The following is a 20,292-nucleotide window of genomic DNA, read 5'->3' as shown; positions in this document are numbered from 1 at the left end:
AACGATTCAAAATTTGAAAACAAGTGGCCAGGAAACAGAGCAAAGGTAATAAAAAGGCGGGATGACGATGGAGGAGGTCGTATCGTCATAATGTAGCTTATAAATATGATTATTAATCATCGAGTAAATAACCAGAAATAGAGACGAAATAAGGGCCATCCATCCCTGGCAACTCATCAGGAAAATGGGACATATCACTTTTAAATATCAACTATCGTTTGCACTGAAATCACAAATTAGAAAGCTGAAATAGTACAGGGTCAACAAGTGACCTGTGTATTCATTTCCGTATATTCCAAAAATATTCTGTATTTATTGTAATAAAGATAATCTCTAATTATGGGGGGCTGTTCCATTCGGGGTGTGGGAAAAACAGCAAAACATCTAATTACAAAATAAACGAAATCACTTTTCATCGGTAATTAAATGTTAAATATGTCAATTATTAAATTATCGTCCATTATAGCAAAGCTCAAGTCAAACTGGTCGGTTTGAAGTAAAACAATTGTGTCGAAATCGGGCTGGCCAATCGGAGCGCAGTAATGATTTGGCAGAATAGTTTTCAAACAAATTAAATGACATTGACATAGTGTTCGTTCATCTCGACCACCGTTTGAAGGAGCACCCGTTTCCGCACTATGGCGCTGAAGCCATCCATGCGCGCCTCAGCGAACATTCATAAGTACATATGTACTACAGTAACACGGCGATCACAAAGCATTTTTTATGGTACCAAGTGACAAAGTAAGCGACAGTTGCAGTGCCACTCAGAGTTTTAAATGTCACGTAACCCTGAGACATAAGGTCACAAATCCTATGGGACTGTATATCACTAGCACTATTACCCTTCAAAAGCGGAACACAGTAATGTTCTCTGCTCGGCGGTGGAAAAAGGTACGGCTGTACTTTGCTAAACATTTTCACAAGGTGCTCCTAAATTACCTAATTACTACAGCAACCAGCTGTTATTTATTATGAGGTTTCTTTTAGACGGTTTCAGTTCACACAGTACATAATTTCAGAGCTTCCAGCACAAACCCGAGGCTTGTCTAATTTAGGAACGAAATGGATCGTCTATCGACTCGCGGTTCAAAAGCCTCCCCTCCCACTTTATAAATAACAGCTTTATATACGGCGTACGTATTATTAAAATTCCCAAACAATTATAGATGAAAAGATTTCTATCCACCCGTAAGTTTTAATGTAATTCTAATGCTTGAACATCATGATGTTTTTAACGGACTTCAAAAAAAGGAGGAGGTTCTCAATTGGACTGTATTTTTTTTTGTATGTATGTTATGCAATAACTCCTTGTTATTTATAATTAATTTAATAAATTTATGAACCGATTTTGATGATTCTTTTTTTTTGTTGAAAAGAAGATACCTCGTAGTAACTCTAAGAGTGGCAAACTAGGGAATGAATCCGGTTTCGCGCACTCTCCAGTAACCGATTTCCATAAAACTTGGCACATAGATGTAATTCCTCGATCTTTTGTGGTCAGTTTTTTTAGTACTTTGTACTGAAGTTATTACTACCATAATATTAATCTATTTTATTATCAAAATACTACATTTGCTATTATTATTGAATAATATACAAAAATCGAAGAAATACAAAGAAAAACTCTTTCGATTCGCCTCGTTGCTTTTTTTGGGAACCAAGTGGTATCGTGCGTCTGGTGTTAAGATACATGCCTTTACATATGAAGTTACAATGCAACACAGAACTTTAAATCGCAAAGATCTGAGACATAATTTGACAAGTCTCTTATGCCTATAATTTCACCACATGCTACGTTGAGGCGACAGACGCTGGGTAGAGTCCAATTGCATGTAAGAAATTTTTCTTTGTGTTTGTTGAGTTCAAAGATACTTTATTCTTTATTATAATTATATTAGATATATTTCTCATAGATGGCGCTACGGCTAAAGCGTCGTTGAAAAACCAAACACAAACATACGACAACAAGCACATAGAAAAATTCGTGAGGTTCGCTGGTTCGTTCCGTGGCTAAGTTGGCATAGCGTCTGGCACGATTTGCTAGAAGACGTCGGTTCGAATCAGGCCGGATCGAAGGAATTTTTTCTAAGTGTTCGATCGTTGTATTTATAATTATAATAAACTAGCGGAGTAATTTCACATAATAAATTGTTGAATATCAATTCAATGAAAATTTTAATACAGTGAATAGCGACATCTTTAGTCGGGGCTGGTAGCTGTAAAGGTATCTAACTGGGAGACGAAATACTTTCATAGATTTCTCATAGATGGCGCTATGGCTAAAAAGTCGTTGAAAAACCAGATACAAACACACGACAACAAGCACATAGAAAAATTCGTGAGGTTCGCTGGTTCGTTCCGTGGCTGAGTTGGCATAGCGTCTGACACGATTTGCTAGAAGACGTCGGTTCGAATCCGGCCGGAGCGCAGGAATTTTTTCTAAGTGTTCCAATTTGTATTAATAATTACTTTATTCTCATTAAGACAATTGTCACCTACATGAGGACTTAAAAACTAATCAGTAAATTAACAATACTCCAGTCCAAGCCGTGGTACAAACTACACAATGAAATACTACCATTGGATACAAATTTACTTTATTATTATACAAATTAACTCTTAATTTCAATAGCGAATTGTCGTTATTAAAATGTTTATACAATTTTGATTTAAATAAATAAAATGACTCCGCATCCCTTACATTTGAGGGCAGTTTGTTAACGATTTGCAATTCTTCAAAACCTATCGTCTTCTTGCCGTAGTTAGTACTGATCATGGGGGGATGTTCAATTCCTGTATCAATAATATTTATTCAAGTCTCTTTGAAATGTATTTGCACGTGTCTCTGAAGTAGAGCCATTGTAATAACACAACCTTTACGTTAAAAACAAAACTTTTACCGCAGAATGAACAAAAGAGAAATGTAGGGTTTTTCTTAAATATAATTCTTACTTCGTACAGTTTTCCGCTGCAAAAATAACGGGATTTTGAACGACTCAACAAAACGTTAAACTACGTCCGATATATAAAGATCTTAGACGATTATCTGTTCCTTACGGATCAAACCTATTGCACGAGGTGCTATAATAACAATGCGCTGCCATAAATATGTTTTCGGTAACGTACCAAGATCAACCAACCTAAGTATTATTACCTTTTTATGACGTCATACTTGACGTCAAAATCGATCCAGTAGTTTAACACATCACGTGTCCTAAAGACACACGATATCTATAGAGATTTCAGTATTTATTTCTATTATTTAATGATTTTTTTGAAACACAATTGGGCTTTAAAGGCACCAAATTAATTGTGGTAAAATGGGACGAAAGAGACTGGAGTCTTGGTCACTGTCTAAGTGACTACTAACCTCACTAGCCATCCTACAAAAACCAGTCTTCCAGTATGTTTTAAAATTTCCCGTTCTTGAAAATTCCCGTCTTTACTCGTCAAGTTCAGCTCTAAGCGTCATTTGATGTTTTAAAGACCGAAACAAACGAAAATCTGAAGGAGCTATGTCAGGCGAATACGATGGATGAAGTAACGCATCTCAATCTAAATGAAATAATTTTTGACGGCTTTGTAAAAGATGTGTGTAGTTTGATGTTCTTTCCCAACCTTCACTATTCCCAACTTCTGAGCGTTTTTAACGAAGTATGAACTTACCTATCTCGTTTATTATTAAACAGTGCGCTAATTTTAACAGAAAGAAGTTTTTTTTAATTTAAAGTTCGCTAGTCGCAAAATGCAAAAATAAGTGCTTTCGTACGTAAAAAAATCGCACAGGCATTTTGCCAATTCATTATAATATTAAAAATAAATTACATATTCTGTCTTTGACTTTAATGCAACCAAAATCTATTTAATTTAGCAAACAAGTTCCTGAAATATTGTGCCAGACTATTTTGGTACAAATGAGGTGTCAATTATCACCGTAACGTGGACGAAGTATAGACCACGTATGACACCTCTAAATATACAACTTAGGCACTTAACACATGCACACAAATCTAGGCTTTAGACCCGAAACAAATTCGGACCATTTTAGTGTGAACAAAAGTACGTAGTCCCGTTCTATTATATCACAAAATGATTACTTTAAAAGCAAGAAAGTCAAAAGTAAATATTTACGTTTGAAGGAAAAAGAGCCTTATTAAAAGGTGTGGAAGGACTAGTGAAATATATACAGGGATGCATCAAGGGGTGGCACACAACCCTCTAAATTTCGAAAAGCGTTTCATACTTCAGTCGTTGCCGGTCTTTCGACGCGGGCGGACGTACCGCAGTGTTCGAAAATTTTTACGAAGTTTCTTTTGTTTCTATTCTCTATAGAATTTTAAATATTTGAAATCTGTGCTTATATTTTTGTTTTTGAAAGGCGTTAAGGAGTTGAGGTGAGTTTTTAATTTTGAGTCAATGTTTTGGATTGATAGATTTTAAGCATAGACAAAATATTCATTTCTTTTTCAGACTGTTTTCGTTGCGAATTCAAATGATTGCCAGTTGGACGTTTTCCGTTTTACCGCTAAAGTTTGCTAGTTAATCCTACCCTCTCGTCCGTAGAGGCCTTATTAAAAAAGTTGAAGTTTAGAATGGACATTTAAAAAACGATCTGTATGTACTTAAATATAGCTTGTCCGAGTTTGAGTTTGAGTTTATACTTTATTACAGCTGTGATTTTGGTCCAGTTTTAGGTACGAATTTTTAAATTGGTACTATTCAAAACGTCGTTACTTTAGCAAGTTGCAATATTTTTGTAGCAGTAGAGCTCCTTGTAAAAAAGTTCGTCCAGGGAAGAAGTCCCATTTTATCCACTTCTGCTGCGAAGCGGTGATGTGAGCATGACTGCGTTCCGGTTTTGAACGATTAAGGGTGCTGGTAAAATTACAAGCATGTGAGACTTGTCAACTTTGTCTTCAGATCTTTGCGGTTTTAACCTCTGAGTGACAGGCGTGTCGCTTACCACCAGGCGCACGACTTTTTCGTCCCGCCACTTGGTATCATAAAGGTGACTCTGTTGGTTTTAAAGGGTCATAAATATAGTGTACTGGGACTTTATAATTTAGGATTTTATGTTCTGCGTAGATAGCCCTAATTAGTTGGTTCATTACGAATGAAATTTATACGTTTTATATACTTTTGATTTAAATATATTAAGTCTGGTAATCCTCTTTGTGTCTTTTGCCTGAAACATATTACTTCGTATTTTATATTACTTCTACTGTTTCATAGCGCGGATTATGCTTTATTATTTATGGTGCCCTGGTATTTTTTTAGAGTTTACAGATAAATGGGATCGGGAATGGGCGGGGGCCCGTGCACAGCAGTGGGACGAGCTGAAAGGCAAGTGTAGTTTTATTTACTTTCTATAATACTAGTTGTGGTCAGCGTCTTTGTTCCTAATGTGATACCAAACAACCACATCGATTACGTGGTCTCAGGTTAATACACAAAACATTCAAACCTGAATCAATTTATAAAAGTTAATTTCCAAATTGGTCCTTTCGGGAGTCGAACCCGGGACCGCACATAGACCACATCGTGCCAAACAAGATCGTCGAAATTAATTAATTCTGTCACTATCACCATAGTAATTTAGAATATCAACACCTAAAACTGTACGCTTTAAATTCGGTTCTCGGTAAAATCAATATTATTATTCCTCGATATTCCGTATCTGGAATTTCATTGTAGTGGGAATTCAATTCATTGTAGCGAGAATTCTTTATCAAAAAGAAAATGTTTTCCTTACAAGAAACCTGTGCCGAACAATGGGATGTATAAAAGGTTGACAATGATGACGATCTTCAAAAACCTTATTTCGTTTAAATATCATATTGTGTTCATATCAATATTATGTTAAATGTTTATCCAAATAATACATTCTTAATTATTTTATTATTCAATATTATATTATATTATTTAATAATACATTATTGTATTCGGGACATTCGGGGTTATAACCCCGTGAATGTCCCGAATACAGTGATTTACTAATACTACTATAATCAGGAGGTCACATTGATCTTTTCCACAACAAACTTTGTAGAATTTATATCAATTTTCTCAAATATTTCGACTCGTCGTCTCATTAATACTGTCAAATTAATATCTTTATTTGCATTAGTTTTAAGCTTGCAAAAAGTGAGAAGTGTTTTAACACACACACTTCACACACTTTCCGGTAACCGATTTCAATAAAACTTGGCAAATCGAAGTTATTCCACGAACATTTGAGGTCGGTTTTTTTACAAAAAAGGTACAATTATTCTTTTTTTTTGTAATCCTTACGCAAATATGTTTACACTTCGCATAATTACGCTGTACGTACAAGTATTTGTTCAACATTCTAGATTAAGTTCTTAAAGTGTATCTGAATAATATAAAATTTAAAAAAAAAGAAATATTACTAGCTGGTGCCGCGAGTTTACTGCACTATACTCTTAAAAATGTTCATACGTCAATTTTCAGACGTCGTTCGAATCCGGCCCGATCGAAGGTATTTTTTCTAAGTTCTTTGTGTTAATAATTATAACAACTGGTGGAGTAATTTCACAAAAAATAATTGAATATCAATTCAATAGAAATTTAATAAGGAGTTAATAGCGACATCTCTAGCCAAGTCTGGTAGCTGTAAAGTAAGTAAGAAATACTTTCTACGTCTAAATAGTCGTTGAAAACCAAATACAAAGATCCAACAACAAGCACATAGAAAATTCGTGAGGTTCACTGGTTCGTTCCATTGCTTAGTTGGCATAGCGCAGCATAATCTGGCCGGACCGAAGAAAGTTTTTCTAAGTATTCGATCTTTGTATTAAAATTAACATTTTCATAGTTTTCTATTTCACCTCTTTTAAAATTAATTTTACAAACAGTAGCAAAAAGGAGCCAATATCCTTCTTGTAGGTTCCGTTTATCTCTACACCAAACTTAATTAATATTGGTTCAGAATTTTGGCGTGCAAACATAACAGAATTACTTACGCATGCATAATATCGGTATATGGATTGATAGTTAAAACCACCCTTGCCTCTAGAACGATGATTCTCAAAGTGGTTCAATATTTATCCCCAAAGGTACATTCCATTTTACAAGCCGTCCATGTCAGCGAAAAAAATAGGAGGTGCATGAAACGTTAATGGGGTCTCATAATAGAGGATACCATTTAGGCGTTTTATAATAGGGGTTAAAGTATGAAATTGCCGATTTGTACTGAAAATCTAAATTGTTTATTTTTTAAATTTTTAACAAATTTATTTAATCAAAATAGTTGCCATTATTATCTATACATTGCTGCCATCTAATGGGAAGGTTATTAATGCCTTTGCGATAGAACACCGACGATCTAGACTGCACAAACTGTGTGAAAGCATTTTGTACTGCCTCCTGGGAAGAAAACTTCTTGTCACGTAGATAATTGTCCAAATCACGAAAAAAATGGTAGTCCGTTGGAGCAAGGTCTGGTGAATACGGAGGATGACGAATGGTTTCTAACTGCAGTTCCTGAAGGGTCAAAATGGTTTCTCGTGCTGTGTGAGGTCTCGCGTTGTCGTAGAGCAATAATGGTGAAGATCGATTCATGAGTCGGGGCTGTTTTACTGCTAGTTTTGTCAACATGGTTCGGAGTTCGGCACAATAGACATCTGCCGTTATTGCTTGACCAGATCGGAGAAAACTATAGTGAATAACACCATGCTGAGACCACCAAACAGTTACCATTACCTTTTTATTGGTAAGTTTTGCTTTAGGACACTGTTGTGGCATTTGACCTGGGGTCAGCCATTGCATTTTTCTTTTCCGGTTATCATAAGGAATCCACTTTTCATCACATGTTACAATTCGATCCAATATTCCTTCATTTCTGTACCGGTTCAACAAGGCAACACAAGTTTCAACACGCGTTTCTTTCTGCAGATCAGTCAAATCATGAGGCACCCATTTTTCGTATTTTTTTATTTTATTGATTTGACGCAAGTGAGTCAATATTGTGGGTAAGGTAACGTTAAATCATGCCGCTAATTCCTGGGTAGTTTGACTAGGATCGGCTTCCACTATCTCTCTTAATTCATCGTTATTCACCTGTGTGGGCGGTCTTCCTCGTGGCTCGTTCTTTAAGTCGAAATTTCCATCACGAAAGCGTTTAAACCAAAATCGCACGGTGCGTTCATTAGTAGACCCCTCTCCAAACGCAGCATTGATATTGCGGGCTGTCTCTGCCGCGTTAGTTCCGCGTCGGAACTCGTATTCAAAAATCACTCGAATTTTCGCAGTATCCATCTTTCTTGTCTAAATTGAATAACAAAAACAATTGAAAGTCGATATTCAAATGTTTCAAATTTAAAAAAAAAATCACAGAAACCATTTGAAAAAAGTTTCATTCGAAAACCTCAAACCATGAAGATTCTATGAAAATTCAAAGAACCTATTGCAATAAAACGGCAATTTCATACTTTAACCCCTAATATTATTATAGATTTTTTATGATACTTAGTGACGGGTCGAACAAGTCGTGCGCCTGGTGGTAAGTGACACGCCTGTCTGTAACAGTAGCAGTGCCACTCAAAGCTTTAAATCGCAAAGATCTGAGGAGCACTGCCACTGCGCCCGCCAACCTGAGACATAAGTTGACAAGTCCCACGTGCCTTTAACCGCTCACGCGATGCGCTACCCCCACCTACACGGCCCTTAAAAGATTGGATAAACCTACCGCAAAATGGCGGCTATCTGGTTTCGCAAATAAGAAAAGCAATTAGTTTAAATACAAGTATTTATAAATAATAATTATTATTCTGCATTGCTAAATAAATAGCCTCCGTACTACCAACAAAAACATCTCATATAAAATGCAGTAATACACCGCAAATCCGGCACTTAAAAAGCACTAATGAAATTTTTGGTGTACTTGGATAAATATGATAATATTCCGTTTGAGTGGTTCGTTTACCATGAAATTATCCTTAAAGTAGGTATAGTTTATAAACATTTATATTCAGGGTAAACTTAAAAAACGCTACTTACGGTATGTTTTCAATAAATAAACACCGAAATCACCAGCCCAAACAATAACACTCACACGATTGTCGTGACGTATTTTTGAGTTGTTTATTTTTTTTAAATGACAGACCCAAGCATTAAAACTTTATGGTTTGCTAGAGTAGTTACCGAAATAGCAATTAATATTAGTTCTTTTACCCGTTAAAACTTCGATACCGGCACCTCTAGGTGTGGTATGCGTCCACGGCCGCATGTATCGCGTGAGCGGATAATTTCACCAGCACCCTTACCCTTCAAAACCGGAACACAGTATTGCTAGCATTACTGCTTGGCGGCAGAAATAGGTAAGGCGGCAGTACTTCCCTGGGCGAACTCTTTCACAAGGAGCCCTGTGCCAGTCACCCTGCGACATAAGTTGACATGTCCCATGTGCCTGTAATTTCACTAAAAATATAATAATCCACATTACACACACAGCACACACCTACTTAAATAATAATGTATGAAAATGAATGAATGAAAAATAATCTTTATTGAGCATAATATTACAGTCGCAGAACAGTGCCTTAAATATAAAAATATAGTAAATTAATGGGTGGCCTTATTTCTTGTACCAATTTCTACTACATGTAAAGAATATCTTCCTAAATACACATAATAAATACTATTAAAACATATATTTGACTACTTCCGTGGCCGAACGGTTACCATCCTGGGCTGCCACGCAAGAGGTTCCGGGCTTGATTCCCGGGCCTGGAGAAATATTTGTATGGCCTATATTTATTTCTCTCGTGAGTTCATGGCGCCAGTAATATAAGGTCTTCTATGAGTCAGTGCGTTATTACTTTATATGTAAGCAGAATATGATATACCAGCGCAATGGGAGTGGCTCTCAGATCTTATGGACAGGCGTGTCGCTTACCACCAAGCGCACGAGTTGTTCGTCCCGTGGCATTGCGGCCACTGCACCTGCCACCCTGAGACATAAGTTGACAAGTCCCATATGCTTGTAATTTCATCAACACTCTTTGGGCGCGTTCCCATTATGTCGTGATGACAGATAGTCGTGCAGTTTAAAGTGTCGTGGCTTGTATATTAAATGTGTTCACATATACTGCCCTAGTAACGAAAAAAGGCACAACTATGCATACTTAGAATAAGAATAATAAGAATAAGAAAACTTTAATGTGTTCGCCAAGACACACATGAATGAACTTAAAAACTATCACACACACACTTTATATATGTGTTATACTATTACACACACGTTATGTGTGTATTGTTTGCACTCGAGTCCGTGCTTCACTCGTATCGGGCTTGCTGAAAACTAGCGCTATAGGTAGGATAACCTGCGCATAGCAAAATGCTGAGAAAGTCCCGTTTGTGTGCGCCGCGACACTCAATTACTATTGTGTTAACTGTGATGTGAAATTATCAAAAGTAAATTGCATTTGTGTGCAAATTACTTATCTCTGTCTATTTATTGTATTATGTTATAGTTTTAAGTTTTTAATGTTATAACATTACGTTTTACGCATTACGTTTTACGTTATTATTATATACGAGTAATAATAATAGGGGTTTAAATATGAAATTGCCGATTTATTTTACTGGCCACTTTAAATTAAAATTAAACCTGTATGGTGTCCGATTTCAGAGTGAAACGTTTTTCACACGAAAAGTAAAACATGCTTAACTTAAAAAACATGATATTTGATTGTTCGACTTTCAATTGTTTTTACATTCAGCTTTTAACGTGAAGATGGATACAGCGAAAATCTGAGTACCTAATATTCGAATACGAATTTCCACATGGACTTAACGTAGCAGAAACTGTCAATGCTGTATTTGGAGAGGATACAGCATACGCAAATACGGCAAACGCCGGCAATACGGCAAATTACGACTTGAAGAAAGAACCACGAGGAAGACCAGTCACAAATGTAAATAACGTTGAATTGAAGGTAATGATGGAAGCCGATCCGTATCAAACTACCACGAAACGTCATGGTTTAATGTTAGCATACCCACAATATGACATATGGCGTTTGAATAATGACGACGGAACTCGCAGCAAAACAGCTTCATCTTCATCTTCTTCTTTTATTGCTCTATGATAACGCAACACCTCACACTGCTTGAGAAACAGTTTTACTACTACAAGACCTGCAGATATAAATTATCCATCATCCTACATATTCTGTCGGACCTCGCCCCGACCGACTACCATTTTTTCCCGCAATTTGATTTTTTTTTGTATGGAAATAAAATTCCCAGGAAGCAGTACAAAAATCCCTTCACACAGCTGTGGAGTCCAGGTCTCCAGACTTCTATCGCAAAGGTTTAAATGACCTTCCGATTACATGGCAGAAATGTATAGACAACAAGGGAAAAAACTTTGATTAAACAAGTATATTTAATCTTAAAAAAAATTGTTTTAATTTTTCAGTGCGAAACGGCAATTTCATACTTTAACCCCTAATATAAGTAATTCAGTGTAGCGCTAGTTTTCAGCAAGCCCGATATGAGTGAAGCACGGACTCGAGTGCAAACAATACATACATAACGTGTGTGTAATAGTATAACACATATATAAACTATGTGTGTGATTGTTGACGTGTGCTAAAATATATAAATAAATAAAATAGCTTAAGTATAAACTAATTAAATTACTTTATTTATAGATATTGACACATTTTATTTTGACATACGTAATATATATTTGTGTAATAATAGTTTCAATATATAAAAATAAATATGTAAACGATTCTAATCTTTCACGCTACTCGTAGACGACGATCGTTCTTCGTCTTTCAGCCATTTACCGCTAGATAGCAGCACATTGAATGCAATTTTAATATATAATCAAAAAGCAAAATAAGACAAGCCGTCGTAACTTGCAATAAAAGGTATAGAACTTTCAACGATATGTCAACAACGTAAGGTTTAGATTGTAACACATATCCAGATATTATTTCATCTTTTTTAAATAAGAAACTACGACCAATGATTAATGTGATTAACAAGTACAGATAGACTCGTTTTAGCTTTCTATTTGCTCGCTTCGCCTAGATCGAGCGGCCGCGTAGGTAAAAACAGATATTTTTTGTATGTTAATGTTAATTTCCATTCCACGAACAAAAAAGGAGAAGAAATCATATTTCATTAAGAACGACGGCCCAGCACTTCGATTCTGGAACCAATAAGGTTACTATTAATAAGATTACTTTCAAAGTATGCTCTTTTGGTTGACCAAAAGGTACCTTGTACTTAAATCTAAATGTATTCACTTAAATTCCCTTCAAAACAAAACGCAGTAATGCTCACATTACTGCTTGGTAGTAGAAATAGGTAAGGTGACAGTATTTCCCTGTACATACTCTTTCACAAGGAGTTGTTTGAAAAAACAAATGCATAGTAATCGCGAAAACTAATATCTGTTACAGACTTTAGGTAAATATTGCTATACTGATTTCGTTATCTGAAATTTTTGATAGGCGGCTTAAAATTCAATACCATCTCCATATGCTAATCAAATTAATTTATACAAAACCTATGTATACGTTGAATATAAAGAGAGGGTATTTGCACGTTCACCACGGTGTCCTAAAAATGTAAATAAGCGTCGTAATTTTATACCGGAGGGAGCGTGAATTCGCTAAATTGTCAGCGTTGGTTTCAGGCTACTATGACAACCTCGGGGAAAAGGGAGCCCATGGAATGAGTAAAACAATTTGGTAATCTGAGAAATTTTTATCAAATTGTGTATCTGTTTTATAGCTAAATTAGGTATGATTGAAAATTCCCTGATATTTGGAATAGCTACGAAGATAACCTAGTTCAAAAAGGATCGCTCGGCTTACGCATTTAGAATATAAAAAACCAAATTTTATATTAACTAAAATTTTGCTCGAAATATTTTAAAAATCAGTCTTTCATCATGAGATTCCGCGACGTTAAGTACTACGTCAGTAATGGTTAGTGTGGATGAACCTTTAGAAAGTGACATTAATGTAGTGTGCAATAATAATAGTAGAATAAAACAAGTGGGGTAACTCCATATAAAATAACACGACCAGTGTTATGCAACGCTAGTGCATCGCTAGATTATGCAAATGTTCTTACACATACAAGCCACGCTGCGACGTTTTTATGGAGTTACCATACTTGTTCCCAGGGCTCCATCACTCGCTCAAGGGTCCGCGATAAGTGCCTACCGCATACATGTACAAGTCTTTCATGTATCAACATTCGGTACCTCACTACGCATTTATTTTCATCTCTGTGAGCGGATGCTTAGGTTAATTTTTCCGCGTAGTGAGCACCTGGTGTTATTAGTCAGAGTTAGTAGATTATTATAGCGTAGGTGTTTTCGGTTTTGCATGAGAGTGATGTGTCTGTTACGTGATAACTATTAAATAGCAGTAGAGCTCCTTGTGAAAGAGTTCGTCCCGGGTAGTACTGCCACCTTACCTATTTCTACCACCAAGCAGTAATGTCAGCATTACTGTATTCCGTGTTTGAAGGGTAAGGGTGTTGGTGAAATTACATGCACATGGGACTTGTCAACTCACGTGTCATGGTGCCCCACAGATCTTTGCAATTTAAAGCTCTGAGTGGCACTGTAATTGTCATGGACAGGCGTGTAGCTTACAATCAGGCGCACGACTTGTTCGTCCCGTCACTTGATGTTATAAAAAAAATCTGTGTTTGTTCTTATTCTACCATGATATTTCTTTAATAAGAATGAAGTAAACGAGGGTTGCTCGCTGCCGCCGCCTGCGCCCGTACCCGAACTGAATGACCGAGCTGTCAGGGCTTTGGCGTGCAGTTTCCGTCGAGTCACTGCCGCGGAATTTCATGGTCCTTAAACCACAGACTGGTTCGTAACATGGTAAACAAAAATTCGACTTTAACTTATCCGATAGTTTAATTCCGATGTCACGAGTGGTTTTCTATTTAAAATCTAATTTTACTTACGTTTCTTCTGCTGTACACTTTTACGACTTACTATTACTATAGTCGGTCTTTTGTCTGGTTTTCTGTCGGAGTAAAATAACATATGCGCAAGGTTGCTAGTTCCAAAAAATTTTAAATATAATAATGTTGTTTTTGTCGACAGTTTTATCGATGAATTGTGAAAGACGTTATTCTTTGCCAAAAATATCTGAATTATTAGAAATATTACGACGTTCTAGTGATTGCTAATTGCGTTATTGCCTTCTTATTTTGACAGTCGGCCTACTAGTACCGAAATCAAATTTTAACCATTGTTCGCTGCAAAAATTGTGATTTTATTTATTTATTTTTAGGACAAACAACACCACATGAATTAAATTATACAATGTAGAAACACTGATGCAGAGGCTTATGCTAAATTCTGCCTCAATTAATGGTCATTATGGCACGCAAATGTGGACACGACAGAAAAAAAAATAAAACAGTTCATCCAATGAAATAAAAAAAAGCTAACATAAAAAAAACCAATAAAAAAATAACAATAGTAACAACGAATTAATTACTATTTAAAAAAAGTAAGTATTAAAAACAAAATAAACTAATTAAAAATTAGTGTAAATTAAAAATACAAAAAAAAATTATGTAAAACTAGATGACGAACACGTGAGAGCAGCCTTGATTGTGCCCTTAAATCCCGAAGCAGACACCCTGTTTATGCAGGTGGTTATATATTATATATATTGTCTAGTATAACCAATAAATGTATGTACTACGGGTATAAATAATAGTGACTATGAACTAAATGTTATGACAGCAAACGAGGACGTCTAATTGCACTGAGTTGTACAGAAATGTTCCAGACCACGTCACGCGGGATCAAATGAAGTTATTGCTTTTAAGAGGGTCGTTTAGAAAGCGTCGGGAAAGTAGTTGGTATAAGTGTATTATACAATAAATAAAAGTGGATTTAGTATACTACGTTGTGGAACTCTATTACCTTCATATAGAAAGAAAACGATAAACTGTGAATAGTACAATCATTTATATTATATTCGTGTAGATTATGGCGGTTATAATTTGATAAAATAGGTTTTTACAGAGGATACTGATTCCGGTCTCAGTTTAAGTTAGATTACAGCCCTGCCTAACGTTCCAGAGAAAACTAAATTTGAACCTATTTCAGATATTTACTACTTAGACTTAATTACATTCAGACTTGATTTAGATATGAATAATCTAGGGTCGTGGTTTGCCAGTTTCTGTTAAATATATTATAGTTTCAAACTTACATAATATATGTTTAAAAGTTATATCTACCGTATTATTCGAATGAACATCAAACTTAAAAGTGCCTAACGCGGCCGTGATGGTAGTTTCCGTTAAATTTTAATTTGTCGTTCTATATTTCTCTATTTGCAATCACTTTTCCATACACTTGACATGAAAAATGATTTAAATGTTCTGGATGCTTTTTTACACATTCTGAATAACTTTTTTACATATTAATTTCAGAGAATTTGTTGCGTCTTAACAAATTAAAATAAGGAATATTTTCGTTCGTTTATGGTACTTCTTATAACATCAATATCGTAATACGGAATATATTTGCAAGACTTCGACCAGTTAAAGTCCCTTGTGGATTATTGAATCTACAAGGGCCAATGAGCACAATGTGTACATAAGAAGATATTGGGTACCTACGTTTTTCACTTTGGTACAACGAAAATTGATTTAGTGATAGATTTTCTTGGTAATACACCAACTTCATATAATTCCTTACTTTGAGACCTGTTCGTAATTTATTATTTGGGTTTAACAGTCGATACAACCTCAAATGGTTTTGGTTGATTTCGCATAACAGTGAAAGTATTGAATCAATCACTTCGGAAGAAATTCGTAGTAAAATTGAGTATATAGACTGATAGTAACGATGTGCACACAAAACACGATTTCTAAAAATTTTCCGATAGAAAAAAAATAACACAAACTTACGTTTCAACGTTACGATCGGACCGGATTCTAAATTTTCTTCTTCTCTTTTTATCGTAACGATAATTATAGTAGTAATTCGTTTATTTGCTTAAAACATTATATAACAGAAGATGTAACAAGAGACAGCCAGTACCGCATAACAGCGAAAGTATGGAAAAAAATATATAGTAAAATTGAGGATACACTGATTATTATACAGTGTGAAAGCACGATTCGTAAAAATTTTCACGAAAGAAATAAACACAAACTACCTCGAAATTTGACAAGAAAACCGCTGTATTAAATAGGTACTTGACATACAGCAATGATTTTTTTTATATCAACTGAACTGAATAGAACACGTATCGTATACGATATATATTTTTCAAATAGCCTTAATTTCGTTTGTAAAAAAATCTGAAATAAAGCCAGTCATCTAGGCAGGGAAAAAATTGAATTGAAAAAGAGCAGAGGTTATTGATTCGATATATGAGCCGATCTCTTAAGCGAAATGATATCGTGGTAGCGCAGGCTTTGAAGCGTGTGAGGTAGACGCGGAGAAATTCATTTCGCCGTGTTTAAGCATTTGTTCTTTTAGAACAAAATATACTTCTCTTAATATAAAATAAGCTCATTGCCCTTGATGTTTTCATTCCGGAACACGGGAGAGAAAATTTAATTGAAATTCCAATCGAATGAAACTGATTTAAAAAAATTGAAAGTTTTGCGGAACTTTATGATGTTTTTTATCGAGTGATGTTTAATTAGTCGTGTAATCAGTAATGCTCACATTATAGCTTGGCAGCAGAAATAAAAAGGCGAATATATAAGCACCCTAATCATAATAATACTTCCTTATTTAGTTATGGTATCAATGGTTGGACTTCCAGCCCAAAACTGAGGGATTAGGGATGTTTGCCATCGTCACGAAAAGATTTGCCAATTGACGTATTGTTCTCGCTGATTGTTGAAGGGTGCGCCAGACGTACAAAGAAAAATGGTAGGTACGTATTTCAAGAAGGCTCCTTTCGTGCACCCCAATTACCACCCGATTCCACTGCGACCTGTTTTAAGCGAACAACGTGACCATTCTTTCCATTCGGTAGTTTGGAGCTTAGATGGCAAGTTGTTGCTTTGGATTCCGAGGGAGATTTTGTAAGCAGAATACTGAAGAATGCGGCTAGGCCTCAAGATCGATATTTCTTAAAACACTTAACATTCTAGTAATGTTCCCCTATCACTTTATATAATTCCGCGTAGACATTTTGAATACATTCACGTCATGTCACCAATTCATCTTGGCAGCCAGTAAATGGTTTGAGGAAAATTATGATAAATTGTCACGGAGATCGCGATGCCCTGTTTGAGTAGGCATACGGCAGTAGAATGCTATTATGTATCTGCGCCATTTGTAACACGTTTATTACGGTATATTTTCCTTCTTTGCAAAATTACATACAGTATTGTATTTAAGGACAAAGTATTTTTCACCTCACTAGCTCGGCAAGGCTCTTTCTCATTAGAAATCTGCGCACAAAAGCGTTTTTTCCACGCTAGCGTGGAAAAGGTTTTTAAGTAAACCAAACTTTTTCTTTAGATGAAAAAAATATCATGACACGTTCAACTACGCGATTTGTCGTACATTGTTTGTGTAATATAAATCCGTTGGTATGTTTTATTCAAATTATTGTGGAGATAAAATTGACAACGATTACTAATTTTGTTTATTAAAACTGATTTGTTATAGTTTAACTGTTTTCCTTTCATCTATCATTTTTCTCGCTATTATGAGGTGAAAAATTTTTAGGAAAGCGACAAAATAGATGTAAAGCCGAAAAGCCCGTACGGTTTTTGTCGTTAGCCAACTTTACACAAAAAAGAATTACATGTTTACTATCTTTGGTCAATTTAACATTTAAGAATAGACGCGTATTTTCAGAATAGGCGGGAAAGTTTAAATTTATAATTCATGAAAACCGCCCAAAACTGGTGAATCGTAATGGTGTCGCAGTTCGTCGTGATAATGCCTGAACACATATGTATATGATAACTCCTTCGGCTTTTACCTTGTTTCGGTCTTTGAATTAACTTAAAATTGATAATAAAGAGGATATCAAACGATACTCAGAGCTGTGTTAAAAGTTTAGTAAGTAAAGACAGGATTTTTTGCAAAGGGGAATTCTAAAATTACCCGAAAGATGGCAAAATGTTTCCCAACCCAACGCAATTCTTCTTTCGAATAATTTTTTTTTTAAATTAAAGACTTGACGTCGATAAAATGCCAAGTGTTTTTTTTTAATATTTTAATATCGCACGGACTTTTTCGCCACCCCAATAAAGCCACCGTATATGTAATTTCGCTAATGAGGAGATGAGGAGTAATAGGTTAGCGTGGTATGGACATATCATACGGAGGGAAGAATGTCATGTAACGAGAAAAGTGCTAGGTATGAATGTGGAGGGATATAAGAGGAAAGATAATAATAATAATAATAATAATAATAACACACACACTCAACATAGCCCCGCACTAGGGAAACCCTGTGTCGCGGGTGCCATGGACACACATATAGACACACACAATTTACACCCAAACTCACGAGAGAAACAAATGTAGGTCATACAAATATTTCTCCCGGCCCGGGAATCGAACCTGGGACCTCTGCGTGGCAGTCCGGCATGGTAACCGTTCGGCCACAGAGGCAATTTAAGATGGATGGATTGTGTGAAAGATGACATGGACAACAAAGGTGTGAGTAGAAAAATGACGGCTGATAGGGGAGAGTGGAAGAAAAATACATGTTGTTCCGACCCCACCTAGCGTGGGATAAGGATAGGAAGAAGTTGTAATTTCGTTAATGCCGAGTATGACAAAATTTTATTTGATATGAAAGTTTTGTCACTGTCCTAAAAATGTTATTGTCTTTCTATAAAAAATAATGGTAACCTTGGTTTAACATACCACCTCTCAAGCAAAGGCCGTAGATTCGTAGCCGCACCTCTGAGTTTTTCTGAGTTTGTTTGTCCCCCACCCGCATTGGGCCAGCATAGCGGACTATAACCTAAATCCTCGCATGAGAGGAGACCCATGCCCAGCAGTGAGACGTGCTAGGGGTTGATGATGTCACTTTTTAATATCTATAAAATAATAATATACTATATTATATATATAATAATACTGTTCAAAACGCGTTGGTTGATTTCCAAGCATTATTATCAAGACGTATCTTAATTAAACTTAGATGTTGCGCAAAGGGTTGTCATATACACGTAAATTAACCGTTAAATTGCGTTTAAAGTTTATCTCTTGTCGTTAATATTAGCGATAACCTCATTTCACGTGTTAAGACAGACTATATAGGGCTTTCAATCTCGCTGCATTTCCGCGTCACGGGCAGTTAAAAGACGATATTTTAATCAAGTTCTGTAAAAGTGGTGCGAAGAGTTTTGACAATTACAAAGAAGACAATTGAATTACCTTAAGCCTCAATTACTACCAGAACCGCTGTCGCCAAAACTCACACATTCATAATTTGAATCACTATGAAATCTTAATAATGATTGGTTGTAGTTTCTAATTTAAAAAGAACAACAAATTGTGGACTGCTAATATATAAACTTTGCCCTGTTGGTATACAGTTAAAATTTCAATACCTATTATTGCGAGTTACTATTTGATTTTGAAATTTCAATCAATGTGGTGCCATCTAGCGGTTAGTGGCTGAACAATGACGAATTAGATGTTTATTTAGTTCTACAAAAAAGAAGCAACTATATTTCAACTATAGTTTACTTCTGTTTCTTGTAACAAAGTATTTATTACGTTATTTACATAAGTAAAAGAAGACTTATTTATATGAAACACCACCATGGATAACATTACAAGAGCTATAATAAATAACACGCCTGTCCATAACAGTGCAGTGTCCCTCAGAGCCTTAAATCGCAAAAATCTCAAAGTCACTGCACTGCGGCCGTCACTCAGAGACGAAAGTTGATAAATCCTACCGCTTGTCAGCAAATTTTTGTAGTTTTATTTTTGGTTGTCACTTATTTTTGTAGGTGTTCGTGGTTTTACGAGGTAAATAAATGATGATTTAAATGGCTCATATAAATAATTATACCCGTCTACAACATCTCTTGGAATTAGAATCTCGATGCGATCTACGGTGGCTTCTAAAGGACATGTATACAAACACAGGATCAATAAACCCACACGTCAGCACTCGGGTATCACAGAGTCGATCCTTCGCGCGCTTGGGTTCGAGTTTTGAAAAAGATTCACGATAACACCCCTCTATTTTATCCCATTTATAGAAGTAGGTATTTTACTACCGTCCGCCTGTGGTAAATTGTATAATCCAT

At 35.7% G+C, this 20,292-nt stretch overlaps 1 protein-coding gene across 4 annotated transcripts in view; it reads left to right on the top strand.

The window, feature by feature from the left end:
* Window positions 1–4,259: 4,259 nt before the first annotated feature.
* Window positions 4,260–20,292, top strand: part of LOC113240123 (uncharacterized protein CG3556) — a 231,470-nt gene continuing 215,437 nt past the window's right edge. For all 4 annotated transcript variants that reach the window (XR_003311237.1, XM_026477349.1, XM_026477347.1 and 1 more), the window contains exon 1: window positions 4,260–4,397. The gene's annotated coding sequence lies outside the window, so the exon portion shown is untranslated. The remainder of the gene's footprint in view (window positions 4,398–20,292) is intronic.

The sequence above is a fragment of the Hyposmocoma kahamanoa genome, unplaced genomic scaffold (genome assembly GCF_003589595.1).
Source record: "Hyposmocoma kahamanoa isolate Upper Pololo Valley unplaced genomic scaffold, ASM358959v1 120, whole genome shotgun sequence".
In the NCBI taxonomy this organism is placed as follows: Eukaryota; Metazoa; Arthropoda; class Insecta; order Lepidoptera; family Cosmopterigidae; genus Hyposmocoma; species Hyposmocoma kahamanoa.
Note: the sequence above shows the minus strand (reverse complement) of the source record. Positions and strands in the feature narration are given on the sequence as shown.